Here is an 8,796-nt window from a genome sequence, read left to right on the forward strand (position 1 = left end):
AACTGATTATCATAGAATATAATTATCAAGCAAGTAAAATAACTTTGTTTGCTTAGAAGTCAAAGGGTTTTTAGTGAGAAAAATGTACTTTAGGCTTAGCGAGTAATCCACGGACCACCACAGATGTAGCCTCACTAATACGACTGAGTCGGAGCAGACGGCAGGGCCCGCAGCGCTTAGCAGTGTTCCTCAGAGGTATAAAAATAACAGAAATAAAGCAATTCATTTTTTACACTTTTAGCCCCTAAATTGGAACCAAGTAATCGAGTATGAAAAAAGAATGTCTGATGAACTATTGCTAAAGCCATGAATATTGGTGAATATTAGTCTCAAAAGCTGTAGGTTGGCAACTCTGCCTTGTACCTTTTCTCTCGGAGAAATGGTTGGACAGGAAGTGTACCTGTGAGTGTCGATACTCACAATATCCTCACACGTCGGTTGTTACATGGTTAGACCTTTACAGATCCTGTTTAGTCTTTAAATATATAAAAAATTAAAGAAGCTTGAATCTTTACATAAATTATTATCACATCTATACGAATAGAAAATATTGTATTTTGGAAGTGATAAATGTTAACGGGAGGAGAGCAACCATTTGGGAGGTTTGGAGATGTGTTTTGTCTTGGCTGTGAGTAAATGGGCTGTTCCGTGTTTAAACAGTAGAAATAGACCCTGAGTTTGGTGTTCAAACTGTGTTTGGAAATCCACCCCCCCCCCCCCCCTCACTGTCACACAGTGGAAATCAGGTAGCTGTGCTGGAGATCTACACTAAAAACTGAAAATATTTGAAGTCATTCTGATGAAATGTTATTAATTGAATTGTATTGTAAGCTGTTCCTTACCTGCTGAGTGTTTCTGGTAATTCCAGTTTCTTTTTATTTCTTGGTTTATATTTCATGAAATGGACCTGTTTTAACCTGGAAATGAAAATGGCTGTGATAGGTTGTAGGCCTCCGTTGGAGTCTCTGCAAGTCTCTGATGGTTCTGGACCTGTGCTCAATGGAGTTCAGAGGGACGGTGGGGGTGGTGGGAGATGTATGGTTAATTAAACCTACTGAATGCTGAAAAGCCTGGATACAGTGGACATGGTGAGGATGTTTCCATTAGACGCAGAGTCTGTGATCTTACAGCACAGTTTCAGAATAAAGATGCTTCCCTTTAAAACTGAGATGAGAAGAATTTTTTGGCTAAAAGATGTCTGATCTGTGGAATTTGTTGCCGCAGAAGTTGGTTGAGGCTGCCATTTGGGTATATTTATGACAGAGATTAATATATTCATGATTGCTGAGTAGCTTCAGGGTTACAGGAGGAAGACAGGAATATGGTGTTGGAATGAAAATCAGCCCTGGTTGAATGGTGGGCAGACCAGATGGATTGAATCACCTAATTCTGTTCCTGTGTCTTATGTCTTACCATGACTGAATGATGGCTCCTTCTTATCCCATATCGTCTGTGACATGTGAGGGACAATAAAAGATTGTTCACTGAGATAATTAAATCTGCCTTCAGTGTTTAAATTTCAGTGAGTTTTGTTCTAGTAACATTACGCAGAAATGTTTGGTTCTCCTTTTCATTATTAATGTGCTTCATTGTCTCTCTGGTTAAAGTTAGACCTGTGGTGAGAGATTTATTTGAAGAAAAACCCCAACTGGAGGCAAACCACGACTGAAGACGAGGGAACAGCAACAAGTGAACCAGCCCGAGGATTGAGAGCATCAACTGGAGAGAACCCATCTGACTCGGAGATTCCAGTGATTCAGTCAGGAGAAAGTTTGGTGAGTCTCATTTACTCAAACACTGGTCCTTTAGACATTACATACCTGTACAAAGGAAGGTAGGAAATAGTTGGAGTGAGACTGAATGTGTCCAGAAGAACCAGTTATGCCTCTGTCAGACCCAGTTGCAATGACTCCAGGTCTGGTAATGTGCTTCCAGCAGCCCAGCCCTTTGAAACCACTCCCATTCCCTCACAGTGGTTACTCAGTTCAAGATCTTGCATCCTCTGATGTAGCTTTTGGTCAGTTCTGAGTGGGGGAGGGAAAGAGAGGGGAGTGTTTATGCTGACTGTCTTTCAAAAAGATTAATTGTTTGAACTTGCTGCAAACTCTCTCCCCATACCCTGTACTTTCTCAACTAAATTATTGACATAGATGACAAGTAGCAATGGGCGTAACCCCTGGGAAAGTCACTAAGCACGGGACTCGAGTCCAAGAAACAGGCAGTCACCATAACACTCTGCCTCTTACCAATCATCTGTTTGCAGACCCTGGGGCTCTGTAACAAACTCAATGTTAACAGAAAGATTGGTCAGTGATTAAGATAATGAGAGAATTGTGGCCTCCTGAAAGGACACGCGAGCTGAGCTGTCTGATTCAATGGACCAGATCCACCGCCGTTGACAACGTAATTTACCCCTTGCCCACCCACCCAGGTCATGTTACGTCCGATCACCCACAGTACCCAAACCACCCTCCGTCCCACCAGTGGCCCCACACCCTTCTGACCATTCACCCCACACCCACTCATAGACAGGCCCCCTTCACCTACATCCACCCTCCCAAGCTGGAGGGAAAACACAACAAACTGATCCCGCAATCCCGACTCAGGCGCAAATCTAAAAGACTGGAGAACCCGGTGCCTCCAGCTGTCTGGATCGATCCCAGCCCATTCCCACTGCAACCGGCCCTCGATTTACACAAACCCGAGATTAACTCTTTCCTCACCACTACCTGAACAAGAGAAACACCAGCATCCGCTGGGGTTGGCATTACACTGCGATTTGCAGCAGGTCCCCGTATGCTGTGAAACTCCCCACTGTCAGATATGTTGACCAGAACCGTACGTGTTAGAGCTCCCCACTGTTGGATATGTTGACCAGAATCATACACAGTAAATCTCAAGGCATGGAACCGTAATCCCACGGTGGATTTGTTGGGTGACTTGTGAACATATGTGATTAACGACCCTGCAACTGGGGACTGAATAAATAGTTAGTCTAACAATTCTAATCAGACACACCATCTTCTCACATTTCTCCCTCATCCCTGTCTACATACCCCGTTTCCCTCACCACTCCCTCCTCACAGTCCCTCTTCATCCTCCTGCCCTCTACTCCAGACCTCCCTTTTTATTCAGTCTCTCCCTCGCCATCTCACCTCTCCCTCACCCCTTCCATATCATCACCCCTCTCAATCATTCTTGCTTCCTCCCCACCTCTACCCTCCCCTTCCCTCTTCTCTATCCACCTCAGTGACACTGCTACTTGACCATTCTCCCACTCTCTTTCACCTTCTGCCTTCCCCTCTCCATCTCCCCCTGTCTCATGCACCCTCTCACTTCAATCAAAATTGTCTCTCTCACTCAGTCACCTCCACCACTCTGTAACCTCCATTTCCAGCTCTCACCCTCTCTATCTCTCTCCCTACCTTCCACCCTCCCCCCTCTCTCAAACACTCTCCCTGCTGGCTCCTGTATCCCACATTGTCTTCCCCTCTTTATCACCCTCTAAATCTACCACTCACCCCAAGCGTTCTCCCTCTTCGCTCCCTGTCAGTCCTCCTCCTCACCCCCCCCCCCAATCACACCCCATGCTCACCACCTCATTGAATACAGTGGTATGCAAACAGCTGGGCACCACTGGTCAAACATTCTGTTACTGTGAATAATTTAGTGAGTAGAAGGTGAACTGATCTCCAAAAGTCATAAAGTTAATCACAAAACATTCTTTTCAACATTTTAAGTAAGATTAGTGTGTTATTAAAAACACAAAATGCTGGCAGAGCACAGCAGGCCAGACAGCATCTATGGGAGGAGGTAGTAACAACGTTTCGGGCTGAAACCCTTCATGAGGAGTTTAGTGTATTATTTCTGTTTTGTACAATTTTAGAGTGGGGGATAAAAAGGAAAGGAGCACCATGGAAAAGTCTGGGCACCCAAAGAGATTTGAGCTCTCAGTTAAATTTTACCAAGGTCTCAGACCTGAATTAGCTTGTTAGGACAATGGCTTGTTCACAGTCATCATTAGGACAGGCCAAGTTATGCAAATCGCAAAGCTTTATAAATACCCTGACTCTTCAAACCTTGTCCCAACAATCAGCAGCCATGGGCTCCTCTAAGCAGCTGCCTAGCACTCTAAAAGTTAAAATAAATGATGCTCACAAAGCAGGAGAAGGCTATAAGAAGATAGCAAAGCGTTTTCAGGTAGCCGTTTCCTCAGTTCACAATGTAATTAAGAAATGGCAGTTAACAGGAACAGTGGAGGTCAAGTTGATGTCTGGAAGACCAAGAAAACTTTCTGAGAGAACTACTCGTAGGATTCCTAGAAAGGCAAATCGAAACCCCCATTTGACTGTAAAAAAACATTCAGGAAGATTTAGCAGCCTCTGGAGTGGTGGTGCACTGTTCTACTGTGCAGCAACACCTGCACAAACATGACCTTCATGGAAGAGTCATAAGAAGAAAACCTTTCCTGCGTCCTCACCACAAAACTCAGCGTCAGAGGTTTTTCTGACATTGAGGGAGAGGTTGTTTTCTTCACACCAGACAGATGTTGTTCAGTCCTCAGATAGAGTCAGCAATCAAATGCTTGAACATGGTGCGATGAATGTGTTGAGCTGTGGAAGTCATGATGCAAGAAGCATCGTAGGAAAGCCAGATGAGCCCAGGGCATGGAATTGTGATATCGTAGGCATTACTGGGAATTGGTTGCACCCAACAGTCTGAGGGATGTAGAGGAACAAATTTGTAGAGAGTTCACAGACTACACCAAGAAGCAATAGTTGATATAGTAAGTGATTTTAACTTTCCATATATTGACTGGGACTCCCATACTGTAAAAGGACTAGATGAGGTATAGTTTGTCAAATGAGCCTTAATCAGTACGTAAAACATCCGGCGTAGAAGTGTGCAATAAGCTGTTGGGAAACGATCCAGGGCTGGTGACAGAAATTAGTGTATGGGAACACCTTGTGTATAGTGATCATAATGCCATGAGATTCCAAGAAAATATGGAAAAACAGAGATCTGGACCTCTCTTGAGATTCTAAATTGGAGAAAGATCAACTTTATGGTATTTGCAAGGATTTGACAAGTGTGGATTGGAACAGGCTGTTTTCTGGCAAAGGAGTACTTGGTAAGTGGGGATTCTTCAGAAGTGAATTTTTGAGGGTGTAGAGTTTGTATGTGCCTGCCAAAATAAAAGTTGAAAGTTAACTGGTGCAGGGAACCTTTGTTTTCAACTGATATCGAGGCCCCGGATATTTTGTTCCTCTAAATTCCTCAGGCTGTTGGGTGCTACCAAGACACATTAATGACTACAATATAATACTCCCACACCCTGAGCTCATCTGACTTTCTTTAGTTGTCTTCTCTTGGTTTCTAAAAGCTTATTTGCCCTGGCTTTGGCTTTTATGTTGGTTTTGGGTTCTCATTTCAGCCACGGTTGAGTCCTCCTGCCTTTCCAATGTTTCCATGTCTTTGGGATGTATTGATTACTCAGCTCCTGAGTTGCTCCCAGAAACTCCAGCCATTGCTGCTCTGTTGTCACTCCTACCTTTTCCCTTCCAAATAAGTTTGGCCAGCTTCTCTGTCACAGAAACGTGGAGAAGGTCAGAACAGAAACATGCCCACTCTGGACGAACAGAATGGTGACCTATACAGGAGACAAAATAGATGGGGGAGGTTTTAAATAGTAGTTTTGCATCTGTATTTGCTCAGGAGATGGACACAGAGTCGATAGAAGTGAGCCAAAGCAGCATCAACTTCATGGACCTTGTGCAGATTACAGAGGTGGAGGTGTTTGCTGTCTTAAGGCAAATTAGCATGGATAAATCCCCAGGGCCTGACAAGTTGTTCCCCAGGACCCTGTGGAAGACAAGTGCAGAAATTGTGGGGGTCCAAGCAGAGATATTTAAATCATCCTTAGTGACAGGTGAGGTACTGGAGGATTGGAGGACAGCCAAGGTTGATCCGCTGTTCAAGAAAGGCTCTAAGGATAAATGAGAAAACTTTATGTTAGTGAGCTTGACATCAGTAGTGGGAAAGTTATTAGAACATATGAGCAGGAACCGGATATATACCGTAGATTTCGCACTACAGAGCGCACCTGATTAAAAGCCGCTGGCTCTAATTTTAGAAAGAAAATCAATTTTGTACTTGTACAAGCCGCACCGGATTTTAGGCCGCAGGTGTCCCACGTTGTAATATGAGATATTTACACAGAAAGATATTACACGTGAGGATTTTTTAACTTTTAATTAAATCCGTATGGTAACATAAACAAATACATATTGCAAATGCTTTTTTTCGAACCGTGCCTCTAACACGGCTACTTTTAAATATACATACGTATCGGTAACACACAAATTACGTTGCGTATACTTTTTTACTGAACAGTGCACGAACAACATTCCAATATCTCCTAACGACTGGTAAAAAAATATATACTGCAGCCTACCAGGAAAAGTTATTGATCGCCTTTAACTTAAAAGCAGCGTTTTCGTTCGGGTCTAATGCGCTCGGGTCTAATGCGCTAGGCTAATGTGCTCGCACCCACCTTCCCATTTATCGCAAACCGGTATTTCCCACAAGACGCGGCGAAACCGGATGTGATGTCATAGTATCCCGGGATGTACAGAAAACAAATATACTTAACACTTTTAACTTTAACTAGAAAATACTAACAAATGAATAACTAAGCGAAAATATTATAAACTAAATAACTGCCATAAAGGCAGCACAATGCTTTTCTTCGAGTGTTTTCCATGTTGATGAGGGTGAGTACAAATGACTGATTTACAATAATTTAATTGTGAAAGTGCGCTTGATTTATCGTACAATTTCATTGGACCTCTGTGAACTACTCATCAATTTTATTGGTCTACTGTTACGAGGCAAAATGTTTTTGGCGGCATGAAAAAAAACCATGCATTAGCCGCACCGTAGTAAAGGCCGCAGTGTCAAAGCTGTTCAAAATGTGGGAAAAAAGTAGTGGCTTATAATCCGACATCTACGGTAAGTATTTGGATCGATGTGGACTGATTAAGGATAGACAGCATGGTTTTGTGCATGGTAGGTCATGTCTAACCAATCTTATAGAGTCTCTGGAGAAAGCTATCAGGAAAGTGGATGAAGGCAAGGCAGCTGATGTTTTCTACATGGGCACTTGACAAAGTCACAAATGGGAGGTTGGTCAAGAAGGTTCAGTCACTTAGCATTCAAGATGAGATAGTAAATTGAATGAGGCAATGGTTTTGGGAGATATTTAAGGAAACGTACGCTGCAACCTGAGTTTCTTCGGTTAGCGGACGATTTCCCTCCATGCCTCTCTGGCGTCGTGGGCAACCGCATACGAGGCAAGTTACAGCAGTGGTTCCAAAGAAATCAGCAGCCCGTAACCCGGCATGGATGGAAAGTGTGCAGGGGAGCCGGCTGGATTCAAATTCAGGTTCATTCTGAAGTCCGGCACTGTTGCCACTGTGCCACCAGCCAGATCCGGAGATTTTTTTCAATATTTTTATTGATTGTGTGTGTATATATATATATATATATATATATATATTTAATAAACTATAAAAAATGATAAAATGGTACCAAATACTGTATATTAGAAACACACTTATAATCATAGATAGATAGATAGATACTTTATTCATCCCCATGGGGAAATTCAACCTTTTTTCCAATGTCCCATACACTTGTTGTAGCAAAACTAATTACATACAATACTTAATTCAGTAAAAAAAATATGATATGCATCTAAATCACTTACTCAAAAAGCATTAATAATAGCTTTTAAAAAGTTCTTAAGTCCTGGCGGTTGAATTGTAAAGCCTAATGAATATATTCATGTAAATTGACTTAAATCATAATATTGAAATCTTCTAATTTTATCATTATACAAAAAAAATCTAATCCGCTACCAACAAAAAGCTGCTTGGTAAAAAAAAGAAAAAAAATGAAAAACGTCCTTATCATTATAAAGAACTAGATGATAATATGAGCCAACATCCGTACGTAACAACAAATCAAATGCTTTGAAAATAATTCAAAAATGGTCCCCATTATGTTTGAAAGTCTTTGATTCTGAAATTGAACACCGAATCTTTTCTAAATTTAAGCATGACGTAACATCACGTAGCCACTGATCAGGTATTTCCAAAATCATATCTTGCCCTCCAACAATACCAAATAAGGCAGGCAAAGGATTAGGCTTAAAATTAACTTTAAAAAGTGCAGAAAAGGTTTGAAATACTTCCTTTCAGTATTTTTCAAGCCTCGGCCATATCCGAAACATAAGAATCAATGAAGCTACTCCATAGTTGCACCTGTCACAATAGGGAGACATATCCAAATAAAAATGAGAGAGCTTATCCTTAGTCATATGGGCCCTACGGACTACTTTAAATTGTAGGAAGGGATGGCAGGCATATAACGATGAAGTATTAACCAATTTATAAATTTCATTCCAGGTTCCTCAGAGATTGAAGTCTGCAAATCTTGTTCCCAGAGATTTTTAATTTTGTCTAAAGGAACATTTGTCATTCTCAACAGCATGCCATAAATATTGGATATTGAACCATTCTGAAAAGTTTTCAGATTAAAAATTACATCTAATAAATTCTTACCTGGACTTTTTGGAAATGTATGCAATTGAGACTGCAGAAATTCCCTAAATTGCAGATATAAAAAAAAGGTTTTTGGTAAGCTATATTTAGCTGACAATTGCTCAAGCGAAAAGACTTCCTCCAACTAACAAATCCTGGAAGCATTTAATACCCAGTCTATCCCATTCTTTAA

At 41.6% G+C, this 8,796-nt stretch overlaps 2 protein-coding genes across 2 annotated transcripts in view; both read left to right on the forward strand.

Annotated features, from left to right (window-relative positions):
- Nucleotides 1-8,796, forward strand: part of LOC140722806 (uncharacterized) — an 879,998-nt gene that overhangs the window by 865,738 nt on the left and 5,464 nt on the right. The window contains exon 4 of the mRNA XM_073037477.1: nucleotides 1,608-1,775. The gene's annotated coding sequence lies outside the window, so the exon portion shown is untranslated. The remainder of the gene's footprint in view (nucleotides 1-1,607; nucleotides 1,776-8,796) is intronic.
- The window catches only part of LOC140722804 (uncharacterized), a 243,264-nt gene that overhangs the window by 117,033 nt on the left and 117,435 nt on the right, over nucleotides 1-8,796 (forward strand). The gene's annotated exons all lie outside the window — the stretch shown is intronic.

This window comes from Hemitrygon akajei, unplaced genomic scaffold, assembly GCF_048418815.1.
Source record: "Hemitrygon akajei unplaced genomic scaffold, sHemAka1.3 Scf000089, whole genome shotgun sequence".
Classification (NCBI taxonomy): Eukaryota; Metazoa; Chordata; class Chondrichthyes; order Myliobatiformes; family Dasyatidae; genus Hemitrygon; species Hemitrygon akajei.